At 38.2% G+C, this 17,823-nt stretch overlaps 1 protein-coding gene and 1 long non-coding RNA gene across 2 annotated transcripts in view; both read left to right on the top strand.

Annotated features, from left to right (window-relative positions):
- Window positions 1–522, top strand: part of LOC122900182 — a 9,662-nt gene extending 9,140 nt beyond the window's left edge. The window contains exon 3 of the long non-coding RNA XR_006383193.1: window positions 1–522. This exon is cut by the window's left edge and continues 101 nt beyond it. This is a non-coding gene — a long non-coding RNA (uncharacterized LOC122900182).
- The window catches only part of LOC122899148, a 69,950-nt gene that overhangs the window by 24,192 nt on the left and 27,935 nt on the right, over window positions 1–17,823 (top strand). The window lies entirely within an intron of this gene.

The following is a 17,823-nucleotide window of genomic DNA, read 5'->3' as shown; positions in this document are numbered from 1 at the left end:
ATTTACGGGGGCAATTAGTCACCACCCCACGGCGCTGCTGAGGACAGCACGGCAGCAGACACATCAGGCCTGAGAGGAAGAAGAGGCTTTGCACTGCTCTCCAGACAACTTTTCAAACAAGAGAGGATATTTGAGTGCATTAGGTTCCATGTCTTCATTCTGGGAGCCCACTCTTCACATTATTAGCCAATCAAATACGTAAATGTATTTTTAACACAATATTAACCTGTTCTGTGTGTGTTAAAGACTCCAACTGCAGTGTTTTTCTCTCCCACTGTCCAGAGTAGGTTTTTCCCACCTCTTAAATGAAACAAACCTTTCCCCACTCCCAAATTGTCCCCCTGATGCCTTCAGTCTATCTCATTACTTCTTGCATCTTGCTATCCATGTTCTGTATTTGCTTGGAGCCACTGAGTGCTAAGGAATTTGGTCTCTAGCTCTTCTGGGGAAGTTTGATGAACTGGTACAAAGAGGTGATAAATGAGCCTGTAAAACCCATAATAAATGAAAAAAATACATAAACTTCCTGATATTTGTTGGCCTATTTTTAACGTACTCTATGCAGTGCCTACGTATATGCACATAGCAAAAAAAACCTGCTAAGATATAATGAGTTGGTGTGTATTCTTTAATAGGAATTCTTCTCTGTCAGAAGAGATCTAGAATGGAAGATCAGGAAAGAACCCAGGAAAGACAGAGATTTTATTGGCTAACTGCCATGTCTGTGATAAGGGCAATGGCAAAGCTGCTAAGGTGTACAAATCAAGCATCATCAGGAGTTTAGTATCCTTATGTAGTGTTTTCTAAAAATGCTACCATTTTATATTTCTGAAGCACTTTACAATTTACAAGGGACATTTGGAATTCCATGTCTCATATGATCTTGCCTGGGTTTTAGTCAAGAACATCTGTTCAGTTAGAAATGTGTTCGGCGAATATGTACACATTTGGAGAATGTGACCTAACACATGATATCTTGGCCTGTAAGCTGGATTCCTAAAGAGGCAAAACTGTGTTGATGAGCAGGTGCTGGTACAGGTAACTGGGCAGTTAGTTTCTGATGAAGAGTCTCTTAACTGGGAAAAGGTACAGATTTTACTGAATACTCTTTCCCACATTATTAGGTTTTTTTTTTTGTTGTTGTTGTTGTTGTTGTATTTTAAGGCACAATGTGCCTTTTAAAACAATTTAAAAATAACAGAGTCCTGGGATTTGCTGAAGAATTGCACATTTGTGACCATAAGAGCACTGGTTTTCTTGTAATAGGGAAAGAAAACCCAACCAGGAAAGGAGGCAGATGTGTTTCTGTAGATTTCACTGAAAACTAGGAATGATATAATTTGGAAATTTAACCAAAATTATTTTTCATCAGTGAACAAAACCCATTTTAAAGCATTGTATGCATTTTTCAGATCTCTTTTTCCAAAGTCCCATTTGTAGTTTCTGGTAGAAGGACATAACTGGGGAAATTAACTACATAAGAAATGAAATTTAGTGCATAAAAATTCTGCCTTTCTGATAAATTTTACACTTGCTATTTTTTTTATTTAAATAGGACATTCTAAAATTATTACTCCTAGAGAGGGAACATTTTAATATACATGATATTTTTGTTTAGAAATTGTGAGCTAGTGAAAAGTGAAAATGACCTTGGCTATTGTACTTATTTATTGATAGAAATAATAGCCTTTTTATATCTGGATTCAAATATCTTCTCCACTAATCATGCAACTTTCATACATTTCAAAGAAATGATTTAGATTGCATGAAAAGAGAAGTCTGGAGCTCCCTATGTTTCCCTATGTTTGTGTTCGTACAGAATATTTATGTAATATCCTACTTGACTATAATCTATAATTCCTGGCTATTATTTCAGTTGCAACTATAATTTTTAGATTAATGGTTATAATTTTGGTAGGGAATATATGAAAAGTTATATGTTCATGCTTGAAAGGAGGATCATTAAATATTCATTATTACCACTCAAATTAGTTGTCATGCTCTATAAAACAGTTACCCGTTATCATTTCCACTAGTTTAGATTCAGCAGTAAGTGAACGGCAATATATGGCTCATATCAGTAGAGGAATTTTTGTTGAGGAACAGAGGGAAAAATGATTTTTAAAACCCATTTGACATATTTATGTTGACAAATTATTTAAAAGAATTACTGCTTTGTCAATAAACATGTTTGTATGTTGGAACAGGATTGTGACTGGATTTACTTCTAGCTGTTTAATTACTCTATGATTGTGAAAAACAGTGCTTCTTCAAATGGTTATGAGGGAAAAAAGATGAAAATACAAAGGTGGGATATTTTATTTAGTGTTTTGCAGTTGCCTATCCTTGCCATGAAAAAGCACTTTTCATTTTTGTAAGCAGGCATTGAAATCTTGCTTTTTCAGCAAAGCTAGCTTGTATAATTTGTTATTTTCCCCATCTGGTAACAAATCTATCCTTAAGAAAAAAAAGCAAAAAGGAAAACGAGAGATGGATTTTTATAAATGTTTTGGGTGAGCATATGTGGAGATGTCTCCTTAACCTGTTTTGGAAACATGTGAAGTGAAAATAAATATAAATGTATTTTAGTGTAAAAACATTTTGCTTTTTTCTTCCACATACCTTGATAATGCCTTTCAGTTAAGTGAAGACATTAGGGACAGCCACATGGTTGTTGTTTTCTTTTCTTTTTTTTTTTTTTGATCACATATATGAATCATTTCATACTCCTCAGTAATTTAAATTGGTTCTTTTTCCATAGAAAAACCCCCATAAATTTGATTCTGATCTCATCTAACTTTAGAGCTTTCTGTCTTAAAAGAGTCAAATTGTAGCTGATGAACACATTTTGCATTTTTCTACATTGCATCTGGGCCCTTCAGAATGATGGTTTATTTTATTTTATTTTTTCTGCACAGAGGAGAGGAAAAAATATATGGGTCCATGAATCAATCTAGATAATGGGGAAGGCTGAATATAATAAATAATACAGTAACAACCCTAAACTAATGAGCTGTTGCTAAGGTACATTTCATAGGCTCATCCTCTATATAAAAAGTCACTAATAACCCCTTGGTGTAATCAGATGATAAAGCTTTGCCATAAGGCAACACCTGTGCAATTAGAACTGCAGATTCTTTTGCACGTTTCATTAATTTCAGGATTTTGTAAAGGCACAATGACTACACTAATAATCTAGTCTACTTGACTCCATGTCTACCAGAAACAAAGTGTCTAATTAGATAAAGGTAATTAATTAGAGATAAATGGAGCTAATCAGGCTCAGTTAACACTAATTCTCTGAATTAAGACATTTTGGGACACCTACTATCCCGCTGACTTTGATATTTTGCATTAAGAATAGGTTCTAGAGGAGTCAGAAAATACTGGCATTTGAGAATTGAGCAGTCGTTTGATGGCATATTTAGGCATCTGAAGTGAAAAGAGAGTTTTCTTTCATATTGTGCTATTTCACTGCCTTTCTATTGCAGCTTAAAGAATTCACTTTGTAGTTATTCCAATCTGTGCTAGTCTCCATATAAATTTTAATAGCCTTTGCTATCATTTTTATTATCTCTCTAGCCCACCAGTAGAAGAAAATCACAAGTTGTTCTCTCTTAAAGAATTAACATGTTACATTAAGGAAGTGTCAGGACTCATCAGCCTATATCCTAAAATTCTGATCCTTTAAGGAGAACAAACACCTATAATTCTAATCATTTAATTCTCATTCTTTAGAGAACAAACCTCTGCTTTGCAGTGTTGGACTGAATATTTATTTGTATGAGGGAAAATCATTGGCTTTGAAATCAAAAGACCTGAATTCAAATTTCTGCCCTCTCTTACTAAAAGAGTGATCTTGGGGAAAATACTAAACTTCTCAGAGTTCCTTTGGTTATAAAATAGAAGTGATAGTAATGCCAACTTTATGGGGTTGTCATGAACATTGAGCAAGGTAACTGGGTAAATACTATTTATTGTTACCTATTTGTAATTGGGATTGAACACATAACCTAGCACCATATCTTGGTTGGCTACAAGATTAAGTATCAAAAACGTTTCATTTTATCTCAACCCCATGATAATCTTTGGGCAACATTTATACATATAGCAAAGAAGAGTTTAAGAATTTTCTCCCAGATAGTCGAATCAGGAAAGAAAATTTCTGCAGGTTCTTTACTTGGAAAATCTGAATTTACCTGCTTTTGTTTTCCACACTAATATAATTAGCCCTCTTGGCAAGTTGTTCCACAGCCCACAGGGAATGGACAGTTTGCCCTGGAATTGAACTCTGGGATATAGCTTAGTATGAAGTGGACATTGAAATCTTTCTTTTATAATTTCTCTGGGATATGCCCCTTCCTCTTTCTATTTTCTGTCCTAATTTATCTGGACTACTCCTAGATTATCTAATGATCTCTTAACTAATATCCCTGCTTTCATTTCTTTTACACACTGTAATTCAGTGTTACCAATTTAATCTATATATACCAATTTATATCTATATATAATGTTTTATATATATATAACTATCTAGATATAGATATATAAAACACACTGTAATTCAGTGTTACCAATTTAATCTATATATGATATATATCATATCTATATCTATATCTATAGTGTTACCAATTCAGTGTTACCAATTTAATCTTCCTCTTACAACACTCTTGTCAAGATTGTTAAGAAGATACCTTGTTAAACTGAGACTCTACCAAATAGGCAGTCAAAGCATCTGTATCTGATTCATATTTGTCCAGCTTATCTCCTGCCCTTCTCTGCCAATGGAGCTTTTTATTCCAGGAAGGCCAGCCTTACTGTTCTTCACCACACCCATCTCTCTTTATATGCTCTTGTTTCCCCCATCTGACAACCTCTCTCCTCTTCTTTCAAGACTTGTTTTAAATCCTGCATTTCCCCTGACACCTGCCTTGACAACTCTGGCCTACCAAGACCTTTCTCATCTTTGAAGGCCCACTGCAGTTCTCAGTGGCACCACGCTGATGAGATGCCTGAGGTCAAGAACCATGTCCTATTCTTGTATGCAAGGCAAAACTTGCTCACCATCCTCTTCTCCTAGACCTCAGCCTTTACACATAGTGTGGCCATGCGGGGCACACAGAACTAAACAATACATGTCTGTAACTAATTTGTGAGATGGGGTTGGCCTGGTCCTTAGTAGTTTGGTCTAATGACTTTTGTAGTAACCCTGGGCCTCTTTGCCCACTGGGGCTTGATTCAACCCTGGACTGAGCCTTTGTGTTTGGAGACAAAATTACCTTGATAAGAGGCATCTTGTATGTTCCTGAGGCTTTGCTTGTGGCTTGTGGGTTATTAGACTTTTATGACATGCAGTGAGGGAATGTCAGGAAGTGACCATTAGTATTTCATGTTTAAAGTTTAGCAAGCAATGATATTACCACTCAGCAAACATTTCAGAAAGGGCTGAGCAACAATGGGCTGAATTTTCATTCACTAGAAACCTTTAGTAGAGTTTTTTGGTGAATGTTCTGTATGGGAGGTTTTCTGTGGAGAGTCCATGCCAGAGAAATTGAAATTAGGTATTAGAAATTAGATATTAGAAATTAGAATTTAGAATTAGAATTTAGAAATTAGAAATTAATTAGAATTAGAATTAGAATTCTAGAATTAGAAATTAGAAATTAATTAAAAATTAGAATTAGAAATATCTAATTAGATAATTAGAAATTAGATATTAGAAATTAGATATCCAGGTTGACTGACTGTGGTTCTTGTAAAAATGTCTGCAGTTTCTTCCTTTAATACATGGTTCCTTCCTTATTTCTATATCCTTTGGTAGCACCCTCCCAACACTGACTCTGAGTTTGTCTGTGTGATTTCCTTTGCCATTGACATAGTAGCAAACATGATAGAGATTTAAAAATTGCTCTCTGGCTGTTCTTGGAACCCCGAGCAGCCCCATGAATGAACCCAGGCTAACTTCTTGGATTATGACAGACATGTGGCCCAGTATCCTTCTTTCCCCCGGGCAACAGTCAGCTAACCCTAGAAGTCAAGTGGCCTAGCTGGCCAGCAGCTAATCACAGAAGCTCACATGAGTCCAGGTGAGACCAAAAGAATGATATACCGAATTGAACTAAATAGTTACTGAATTAAACATTAGGTTTTGGGGTTATTCAATATGCAGTAGTAGATTACTGTTACACTGGTATAGGCTATCTGTTTCACTGCTTAAACGTAGAAGAAATCCAGAAGACATCAAATGTTTAGTCTCTAATCTTGGAGGATACATAAATAGGAAAGTGGTGGTACCTTCAAGAGAAATAGGGAAACAAAGAAGCCTTCTCAGTCTTAGAAAATAAAAAAAAGGGTTTAGTTTTTGTTATTTGGGCTGGTACAAATCAAAGTTTGAGTCAGGACTTCTAGACAGATAATAGGCCAGAGTTAAAGATCTGTATACAAGGGATAACTGAAGTTGTGGGATATGATGAGAATGCAGAGAAAAAGACTGGTGACAAAACTCGGAGGGATTCCCTCTTTCAGTGGCCTGTTAGAAAAGAGGCAAAGGAATCGGAGAAGGAGAGATGGGGAGCAAGAGGCACAGAAATCATATAGTAGAGGCTTAGGCTGAAGAAAACTGCAAGAAGAATGAGTGGTCAGCAGGGCTGATTGCTAGAAAAGGCAAGCATGACAGTAATAATGACTAATAACTGAAGTGCGATTTGTAATTTATGAAGCCCATTTACATACAACTTATTTCACTGTAGCATGATAGAGTCAGGAACATTATTAAGCCCATTTTTAAAATGATAATGTAGGCACAGAGCCAGTATGTGGTTTATAAATATTATTGGTGAGATGACAAATTCTGAATATCTTAAAATGAATTCTATTTTTAAAAATGGATTCAATTTTTACTTACAGGAGATCTCTAGAAATATAGTTGAATCTGATGAGAGGAAAGTCATTAGTAGTTTTCAAAGAAGCAGTTTCAGAAGAGTTGGAGGTAGAGAGGATGGTAGTTGGGTAGAAGCAAGACTGCATGGAGATAATACAAAGAATATGGGAGGTAAGGAGCAGAACACTGTTGAGTGGCAGGAGAACAACATGATAAGACCTTGAGGGGACACCAGGTTTGAAAAGAAGGTAAGGGTAACCACAGCAAGTTTATAGATAGAAGGGGGGGCGGAGAAGCAGAACATGAAGGGAAGAGAGAAAATGAACAAAAGGGAAAATACAAGGAAAAAAATGAAAAAAATAAAGAGAAAATAAATGAGAAAAAAAAATTGAAAAGCAATTCCTGAAGGTATAGATGCCAGGGTCTGGAGCACAGGTGAGGGAAGGGCTTAGACTTGAGAGGGACAGAGGCTGGTGGGGAGGGGAAAAGGAGGAAAATGACAGCAAGAGATTCTGAGTTAGAAAGGAAAGTAAATCAGTTCATACTAGAATCTTTAAATCCTGTGTTCATTTTCATTCCAAGAATAGCAGTTTGCCATCTCAGGAAATGCCTGGCATGGATCTACCCTAATGAGACAATTGAAAGATTTCTGGACCTGCCTTCATTAAGCATACTGTCCTTCCTGGGCAGAGAGATTTAATTTTGTGATGGAAAAAATTCTCGGGGTAAAGACCCTAAATGACACACACGTGCACACACACACACACACACACACACACACACACATGCCCTGGGCAAGAAGAGGTACTCTGGGAAAGAGATTGCGAGTCTGGGACCTGGGAGATTGGCCCCAGGGAGTGAGGGCGCCAACACCAGAATCCAGGCTTGTGCTGAGAGGTAGATCCCCTTTTATAGGGGAGAAATCCTAATTGAAAAGGACCTTCTTACCTAGTTCTGGAGATCTACCACCAGGACTTCCTTTCAGTGACTCAAGTCTGCTTACTGCTTCAAGACAGTACTTCTGGGAGAAGAAACCCACTAAACCTCAAGGTTTATTAGATTTTTCCTGAGAGAAGGTTTTGTTAAAGGATGAGGATAGGACTGATGGGGACGAATTTGCCTCTGGATGCAAACAGAATACAGAAAGAGAACAGAAATCACCAAGTCTTCTACATTCCTCACAACCTACTGCTCATGCAAGAAGTTCTGTGTATGTGCCTCAGTTTCTCTCACCTTAATCCCCACCACCAGCATAGTTGATTATGCTGCCTATAGTTGCCTCTCTCAAGCTGTCAGATACATCACTGGTGCTCAATAAATGTGTGGATGAATGAATGAATAACTCCCAACTGGCCTTTCCCTCCAGGTTTGATCCCTGCAACCCATTCATCAACAAGCTCCTTTCCTAATGATCCTTCTAAAGCCCAGTTTGATCTATTTAAAGTCCTTAATGGCACCTCATTACAGGATCAAGTCAAAACTACTTAGCTTGGAATACATGGCCCTTCATGATCCAATTCCTACAGCCCCTTCCTGATCTGGCATCTCACGGAGATCCATGTGTGCAGGAACACATTGACCGACAATATCGAACTACTTTCAGGTCCATGATCACCTGAGATGTTTCACACTGTACTTTGCCTGAGTTGTTTCTTCCTAGAACACTCTAACCCATGTTGTGTCCAATGATAAACATCTACCTCTATTTTCAGTTTAAATAATTCCTCCTCAGTGAAGCCTTCATGAGCTCCTAAATTGAGGTACCAATCTCTTTTAATTGCTCTCCTTGTATCTAGCTCTGTTATAGCACCTGTCACAACTGAACAGCATTTATTTGTGGATATGAGTATCTCCCCACCAGATGATCATATCCCTGGAAAGCAGAACCATTCACATCTTATTTGTCATTATATCTTCAAACCAGTCATCTATTATACTCTTAAATGTTAAATTGAGAATTTAGGTTGAGACTGCTTAAGGCCAAGTTCCCTTCCTTCTCCCTTTTCCAGTAATTGTCCTGGTATAGCATTATCTCAGGTACTTTTTTTTGTAAAGCAAATGTATAATTATGGATCTTTTTTTAGATTGTCTGCTAACCGTCTAGTCCGGATTGAAAGCCCACAGAGGGCCTTAAACCCCACATCTCGTGCCTGGGAGAATGCAGCAGGCATCTGCCTCCTCCCCCACTACAGGGACTGTTAGGCAGGAGGCGGTCTTTGGTTCTCTCCTGAGGTGTGTTCTGACATTTATCGGCATCTGGCTTTGGAGGGACAAGCAAGTAAGTGAGTGCACTGGAAAGATGCGCAGTAGCTGTAAAGAACCCACTCACAACATTACTTCTGCTTTCCCTTGTCTTGGAGGTTTCTCTTTGCCTGAGATGTTTCCAGGTGGCCTTCCTTGTGATGTAAATTTGTTCTTTTACCTAGTCCACAATCCAGTGAGTTTACAGACACAACCATTTTCTAAAGCTGCCCAGAATAGAACCTCTATCCTTAGAGACAACAGTGAGGTTTTCATTCTCCTCTATGCTTTCTGAGAAGCCAGTAGGCTAGCTTTGGTGTGACCTACATATTCTAGTGCCTTTTTAGGAAGGAGTGCTCACTCTCCATGTTACTCTTAGATAGAGTCAGCTTTTCAAATGGAAAATTGAAGCAAAACACATGAAGGGGGGTGAATAGGATAGATGAATATTGGCAACCAGTGCCTTCAGCCTTGGAAGATCACGTTCTGAATTCTCTTCCACCAGCTAGCTTAATCCTTCTTATATCTGAGAGTGAAGTTACCGAAGGAGCAGATTCATGGCTAATCAAATCTAATCAAACTGCATGATAGGAGCCAAAGTCACTGTTTCCTGGATGATTTGTATAGAACCCAGTGCTTTCATCCTGCTCTAGTACAGACCTGTGCTTCAATGAACAGCAAGTGCCTTTCCATTGGTGTGGACCGACATTATCAAGGGACAAGTTTTAAAGGCCAGAAAATACCTGAATCTTGAAAGCTGCTGAAGTAACTGAGTCAAGGCTCCAAACACTGGATTAGGAATCAAGTGACCTTTTGATTTTATTTATTTTTTGTCATGTACTGTCTATTATTATAGAGGATTTATGATTCACTTAGCTCCTTTTATTCAATGAGTGTTCCTATGGAGAAATTAGTTATTTAACAAACCACAGTCTGGCAGAAACAAAGGACTTATTTGAAATATTTCTTCATAGGAAAAATACATTCTCTTTCTAACACTCAGAAAGAGTTTGCATAAGTATTCTTATAGGCCAGCTGAGCAAGGGAAAGCATTGTTGTGAGAGAAATTTAACTGCATTGCAGTTGCCAAATATTTAATACTTTAAAGAGAAAGTTCTAAAATTTAATAGTTGATTTTATTATTACTCTTTGGATATAATTAACTAGGGATGCACTTTAAACTGCTTTATTCTGGCTATTGAAATGGATTTTATGGTTTACACTGGGGAAAAAAATTCTGTCAGACCACGGGCCTCTCCCATGGTGCACATTATTAGAGTCTTTTTAGAGACAAGCAAGCAATTTTGCTGTCATTGGTCTTGTTCAAATAGAGTATGTTTATCTATGCAATACTCTTGGGAAAGGGTGTCAGAAAAGGATCACCAGTTAGCAGCTGACATAGCTCCTGTGCACACGTCGAAAAAGCTCCTCAAATAGCAAATGAACACATATATTTTGTTTTTTATGTGGCTGATAAAATGTTATATTATTAAGTCAAAAGAACATATTTGTTCCATCCAACTTGAGTTTAGAACTAGCTCTCACTTCTAATACAAATGAGGGCCCTGCGGCTTCACAGAGCATGCTCTGCAGAAACCAAACAGCCGTTCAGGACTTGAGGGAAAGCAGGTCTTTACACATTGAATACCAACTCTTTAATGGTCTGTTGGCATATTTCTGATCTGTTCCCAGTTATTGAAATGCCAAGTGGCATTAGATTGGAGAAATCTAAGTCTTTCTGGATGTTTAGTTTAACTTGTGTATTGTTTTATTTCAAATACTGAATTTTCATCAAAGCATCTATTCACTCATTTATTCCATATATGAATATTGAGCAAAAAACCCAAGTAGGCAGCAATACTAATCTGGGCTCTTACAAAAAAGTGTACAAAATAAATGAAGCACTTGCCTTCAAGGAACTTACAATCTGGTGACTATGATAAATGAACAAGCAGAAACTCTAACCACAAATCAGAAATGCTATGAAGAGGGGTACCTGGCTGGTTTATTTAGTAGAGCATGTGACTCTTAATCTCAAGGTTGTGAGTTCCAGCTCCCTGTTGGGTGTAGAGATTACTTAAGGAAATGAAAAGAAAGGAAGGGAGGGAAAGAGAAAAAGAGAGAGGGAGAGGGAGAGAGAGAGAGAAGGAAGGAAGGAAAGGGAAAGGAAGGAAGAAAGGGAGGGAGGGAGGAAGGAAGAAAGAAGGAAATGCGCTGAAGAAAGATAATTAGTGCTGAAGTGAGAGAGAACTGAGACCTTGGTTTTCTCATGTGTCAAATGTAAATAGGCCTACTTTATAGAGTTGGGGATTAAATGAAACAGAACAATGAAGATACATTTCTTAATGCAGTGCTCAACTTGAAGTCAGAGATCAATCATATAGTTAAATACATGGATCCAGATAAGAACCCTGGTGTATTTGGCTGGTGACCTTAACGCCCCACATGCCTTCACATTTTGAAGTGATGTCACAGAGAAAAAGGAGTAGTCATTCTTTTTTTTTTTTCCTTAAGATTTTATTTTGAGGTAATCTCTCCACCCAATGTGTAGCTAGAACTCAGAACCCCAAGATCAAGAGCTGCATTCTCCACTGAGAGCCAGCCAGGTGCCTCAGTCATTTGCCATTTCTTGCCATTTATTTGTGATCAAAAAAGCATGACAGTTTACTAATCAGTTTCCCTTAAAGTATTCAGCTGATGTTTTACTTACATCAGAGTTCTTTGTTACAGAGCTCTTTCACCTCCTTTGAATGGCACAGTTTTCCTCGGGGCCTTTTCAAGGAACCTCTCACAGGGGAAACTCACCTTCTCCCTCCAGTTTTATTGAAAGCCTGGATTCTTCTATAAAGCATCTGCTCCTAGGGTTCTTTTTCACTTCTTGATACCTAGAGAAATCCTTGCCTAGAGAAATCCTTGATTTGGGATATCCTACTTACAAAAGATTTGTTAACTACTTGCTGTGTGCCCAAATTTAATTTAATCCTTAGACAGTCTTGTGAGGTGGGTATTGTCACTTGCATTTTTTAAACACAAAGAAATAGAAGCTCAAGGAAGTTAAGTAGTTTGCCCAGGATTATGAAACGAAAAGTGACATAGAATTTATACTTATCTCGATTATTTTATTAACCCATGTATTGAGTACCTGCTATGTTGCAGGCCTATCCTGGGGTAGATAGCGATGATATACCATCAAAGGAGAAGCAGACAGTTAAGTAACTAGAAGTGTGAGGATGCTGTGAAGGAGAGACACAAAGGAGAGTAGGAACATGTATCAGGGAACCTATAGTTTGAGGCTTCTGTGAGGAATACCATTGAGATCCAGAGGGTGAGGTAGGCAAAAGAGTGTTTGGAGTGTGTGCAGTCATTGGCTGGGGAAGAGGCTGTCCTAGGCAGATGAAACAGCATGTACAAAAGACCTGAGGCAGAAAAGAACATGGGGTGTTTTCAAGGAACTACAAAAAGGTAATTGTGCCTGGGTTTTAAAGACCAAGGGGGATTGATGTAAGAAGTATGTTGAGTAAGGTTACGAGCCAAATTACGTAAGATCTAGTTGGCTTTGTTAGGGATATAGGTATTATCCTAATCTCAATAAGAAGTCATTAAAGGACTTTAAGCTAGGAAATGATTTAATCACTTTGATTTTTTTTTTTTTTTAAGATACTGATAACTACTTGTAGAGAATGGAGTGGGAAGAGGGGACAACCAAGGAAGCAAGAAGACTAATTAGAAGACTTTTGTAATGGTCTAGATAGTAAATAATGGTCATTTGGATCAGGGTGGTGGTGGAAGGGATGGAGAGAAGTGAATGGGTTCCAGAGATATTTAGGAGGCAAACCTCTTTTCTTTTTTTAAGCTTTATTTATTTAAGTAATCTTAGAACCCAGTGTGGGGCTTGAACTCACACCTCAAAATCAAGAGTTGCATGCTCTTGAAATAAGTCAATCAGAGAAAGACAATTATCGTATGATCTCCCTGATATGAGGAAGTTGAGAGGCAAAGTGGGGTTTTGGGGGGTAGGGAAGGAAAAAATGAAACAAGATCGGGATCAGGAGGGAGACAAACCATAAAAGACTCTTAATCTCACAAAACAAACTGAGGGTTGGGGGTGGGTAGGGAGAGGGTAGTTGGGTTATGGACATTGGGGAAAGTATGTGCTATGGTGAGTGCTGTAAAGTGTGTAAACTTGGTGATTCACAGACCTGTACCCCTGGGGCTAATAATACATTATATGTTAATAAAAAATAAATTTAAAAAAGAGTTGCATGCTCTTTTTTTTTTCAAGGCAGTTGCTTTTCTTTCTTGTCTTTATTTCCTTTAATTTAATTTAATTTAATATTTTCAGTGTTCCAAGATTCATTATGCACCACACCCAGTGCTCCATGTAATACATGCCTTTCTTAATACCCACCACCAGGCTCACCCATCCCCCCACCCCTCCTTCCAAAACCCTCAGTTTGTTTCTTAGAGTCCACAGTCTCTCATGGCTCGTCTCCCCCTCCAATTTCCCCCAATTTACTTTTCCTTTCCTTCTCCTAATGTCCTCCATGTTATTCCTTATGCTCTGCAAATAAGTGAAACCATATAATTGACTCTCTCTGCTTGACTTATTTCACTCAGCATAATCTCCTCCAATCCTGTTCATGTTGATAAAAAAGTTGAGTATTCAGCCTTTCTGATGGAGGTGTAATATTCCATTGTATATATGGACCATATCTTCTTTATCCATTCATTTGTTGAAGGGCATCTTGGCTCTTTCCACAGTTTGGCAATGTGGCCATTGCTGCTATGAACATGTGTACATATGGCCCTTCTTTTCACTATGTCTGTATCTTGCATGCTCTTCTGACTAAGCCAGCCATCTGCCACTATGAGGCAAAGTTCTTGATCAAATCATTTGGAATGCTTTCAATTGCAATAGTAATAGAGTAATAGAAACTGACTTAAAAATAGAGAGAATGTGTTGATTTATGTAACTGTAATATGTGGAGGTAGGGCTGGGTTCAGCTAAAGCTTGATGAAGTCTCTAGGGGACTGGTTTCTTTTGGACTCTGTTTTACCTATTGCCATATATGTCTTATCAAAAGGGGACTACCCTCATGCTCCCAGGGTGGCTGCCAGGGTCTCCAAGGCTGCACACTTCTTTCTTTACATCCTGTTTGAAAAAGACAGTATTTCGTTCTGGCATTCTCAGCAAAAGCCTTCAGGTCTCGCTCTGATTAGATCACCTTAAGGCTCTTGCCTATTTATGAAGCAGTTTTTGAGGCTAGGAAGATAGAATGTTCTGACTGTCTAAACCTAAGCCATGAGCTTTGAAATTAAAGTTCTGGGGTCAGCCTTCCTTTGAACCATGTGGTTCACCAATGGAAATGGAGATTGTTGAGAAAGGAGAGGGAGGAATATATGCTGGACCCAGCAACAGTCTTCTCTGCTAATGGACTGGAAGTCAGGGTTTAGGGAGATGTAGGTCAAAGATTCACTCTTCTGATGGTTTGCTCATTGAGGTAGGGAGTAAGAGAAGCAAGTGTATGGAAGAAGTTGATGAGTTCAGCTATATTTATAGGGCCTGAGAGACATCAAAAGGAAGATGTCAGCTAGGCAGTTGGATTTGCCAGCCTGCAGCTCAGAGGTGTTGGCTGAAGCTAAAATTCTGTGTGTTGTTGACCTTCCTAACCCCAAAACTTGTGCTTTTAATCGGAAGGCATATTTTACATTAATTTTTAAGTCTCTTTAATCATTACAGGAACTTTTAGTGGCCAGGGAATATTTAATCACAAGATGATTATATATCTCATTTGTATATTCTTTGAATGTTTACAACTATTGTTTCCTATTTTATAGATGGGAAAACTGAGGCATAGAAAGGTTACATCTAAGCTCATAGAGCTAATGAAGAGTAGTACTGAGATTTGAGCTAAGAAATTCTGACTCCAGAAACCTTATTCTTTTCTTTTCTTTTAAGATTTTTATTTATTTGAGAGAGAGGAAGAGCAGGAACAAGGGGGAAGGGCAGAGGAAGAGAGAGAAGCAGATTCCCCATTGAGCAGGGAACCTGATGAGCATCAGGACTCCATCCCAGGACCCCAGGCACAAGACCTGAACCAAAGGAAGTTTCTTAACTAATTAAACCACCTGGTGCTTTTCCAGAGACCTTACTCTTAATCTCTGTTCTTACCATTCTGGTCTCAAAAGGAGAGGAATGGGGGCACCTGAATGCCACAGTCAGTTGAGCATCTTACTCTTGGTTTCGGCTCAGGTTGTGATCACAGGTTTGTGAGATTGAGCACCACACTGGGTTTTGCCCATGGTGCAGAGTCTGCTTAAGTTTGCCCCCTGCCGACTTCTCTCTCTCTCAAAATAAATAAATAAATGAATAAATAAATGAATGAAATAAAAAAGGAAGGGAATGGCTTAGATCGTCACTTAATCACTTTCTTATACAGAGCATAATGGTTGCTCTGATTAATTCTTGATTCCCTCTAGGATGTTGGTCTTTGGGTCTGAACTGCTTTTGAGATAACACAGACTGAGAGGCGAGGATTCTTGTTTGCAGTGATCATCTTGGACATCAGCATGGCAAGTGGGGAAAAGAGCTGTCATAGTCGGAGACATGAGAAAACCGGATGACACAGGCAACCACAAGTGGTTTTAGTACCTCTGTAGGTTTCTCTTGCTAAATCCTCACCTTTCTTTTTTTTTTTAAAAAAGATTTATTTATTTATTTACTTGACAGAGAGAGATCACAAGTAGGCAGAGAGGCAGGCAGAGAGAGAGGAAGGGAAGCAGGCTCCCTGCTGAGCAGAGAGCCCGATTCGGGACTCGATCCCAGGACCCCGAGATCATGACCTGAGCCGAAGGCAGCGGCTTAACACACTGAGCCACCCAGGTGCCCCAATCCTCACCTTTCTTAAGCTGCTTTTGAAAGCATGGTGGAGCTGGGAAAGGCTGGTGAGGGTGTATAGTTCCATGACTTTTTCCTTAGCAAAATAGAAATGATAATCCTATCCTGTCATTTTGTATTATCTGTGCCTCTTTGTTCCCATTAGTATGGATAATTAAGAGCTAAGGATAAACCAACACTCCCTTTTGTTAAAATACTTTTTCTCCCCCCACTGAAGTATAATATCCATAGCTTTTTCTTCTCCTCGATGAATGATATAAACAAGCACAAGGACAACTACCCTACATCATGTATTAAAAAGGCAAACCTCTGAACTACCCACATTATTTAGTGAGAGGATTTTTTTCCCCCTGAATCAGATGTTGATTATAATGGTCAAAATAATCCTTGGCACTTTGTCTAAACTTGCTCATTATCATTCAATATGTTCAACAGAATTATTAAATTTAAAATAATATGGTGCACCTGGTTGAGATGACGATGAGAGATTTGGCTTCCTGTCTCTTCGTTAAGGATGAATTCAGCCCAAGGGTGTACTGTGAACTTGGCAAATAGCATTATAATAGTGAGAGAATATTGCCTATTGGGTAGCAGGAGTTGATGATTAAATTTAAGTGTGTACTGTCCACATAAAACAAATAATGCTCTTTTTTTTAAAACTTTTACTGTGAACATTCATCACTGGTGCCGAAGATGCACAGTTGCTAATTATTGTGTTTTTAACTTGTAATATACTGTAAATTTTGTATAATACTACTGTGACCTTATACAGAATAGAAAAGATGACAGGAGGCCTATAATTATTGTATGGGGAAGAAATGCCTATAATTATCTACTATTTTTAGGACCAGCGTGCATGGCCTCTTAATTTACATAAGCTTTAGACATTCACACATTTTCTGTCTTTGCTTGTGGATGATAAATTTTGCTCAAATGAAATCAGAAGACATACTGTTAGATGAGGAGTTAGCCAACTGGGAGCTTGATTACAATGAACAACACAAGCTTTAGTGCCAGCTAAAAAGAGAGCATTTATTTGGATAGGATTTATTTAAGGCAAGATTCAAAACATTAAAAAAAAAAAAAAAACCTCACCATATTACTGTATTGGGGCCTGATAACATGTGATTATTTTTTAGAGAATTGGTTAGATTATCTTGTGGAAAAGCATTAACCTAACAAAGAGAAAACCTCTAGGATATTTATCACATGGAGGGTGATTATGACAGCATGTTCTTATTAGAGATGAATATTTTGCGCTCATTAAGGTTACCCCCTTGAGTGCTCAAAGATGCAAAGTGCATTGCAGTGAAGTACTATAGTTCTATTGTCCTGTGAGCACTTGCTGTTGGCTGGGGGGTTTTATTCCAAATTAAAGGGTCTCTCTAAAAGACCCAGCCCTGGCAGGGCCTGTGTCAGAGCCATTGGACAAATCAAAGAACCTGGGAGTTTTTCAATTCAAACACTCCAGGTGTTTATCTACGAGAATCAAGAGTGGTAGCAAGAAGCCTCTGGTCCCCTAATGTGGGATAGCAGGTGGGAAGGGTATGGATGGACTTGGTCCCTGAAGAGCCTGCAGGTGAACCCCACTTAAAGGAAATGCAATACACAAGATTCTAAATGGAAATTGTAGGCAAAGTTAAACTCAAACTGAGGACATGTATGGTGATGAGCACTGGGTGTTGTATACAAATAATGAATCATTGAACACTGCATCAAAAGCTGTATGCTGGCTAATTGAACATTATAATAAAAAATAATTAATTAATTAACTAATTTAAAAAACACCTCAAACTCTTATAAA

The sequence above is a fragment of the Neovison vison genome, chromosome 2 (assembly GCF_020171115.1).
Source record: "Neovison vison isolate M4711 chromosome 2, ASM_NN_V1, whole genome shotgun sequence".
NCBI lineage: Eukaryota > Metazoa > Chordata > Mammalia > Carnivora > Mustelidae > Neogale > Neogale vison.
Note: the sequence above shows the minus strand (reverse complement) of the source record. Positions and strands in the feature narration are given on the sequence as shown.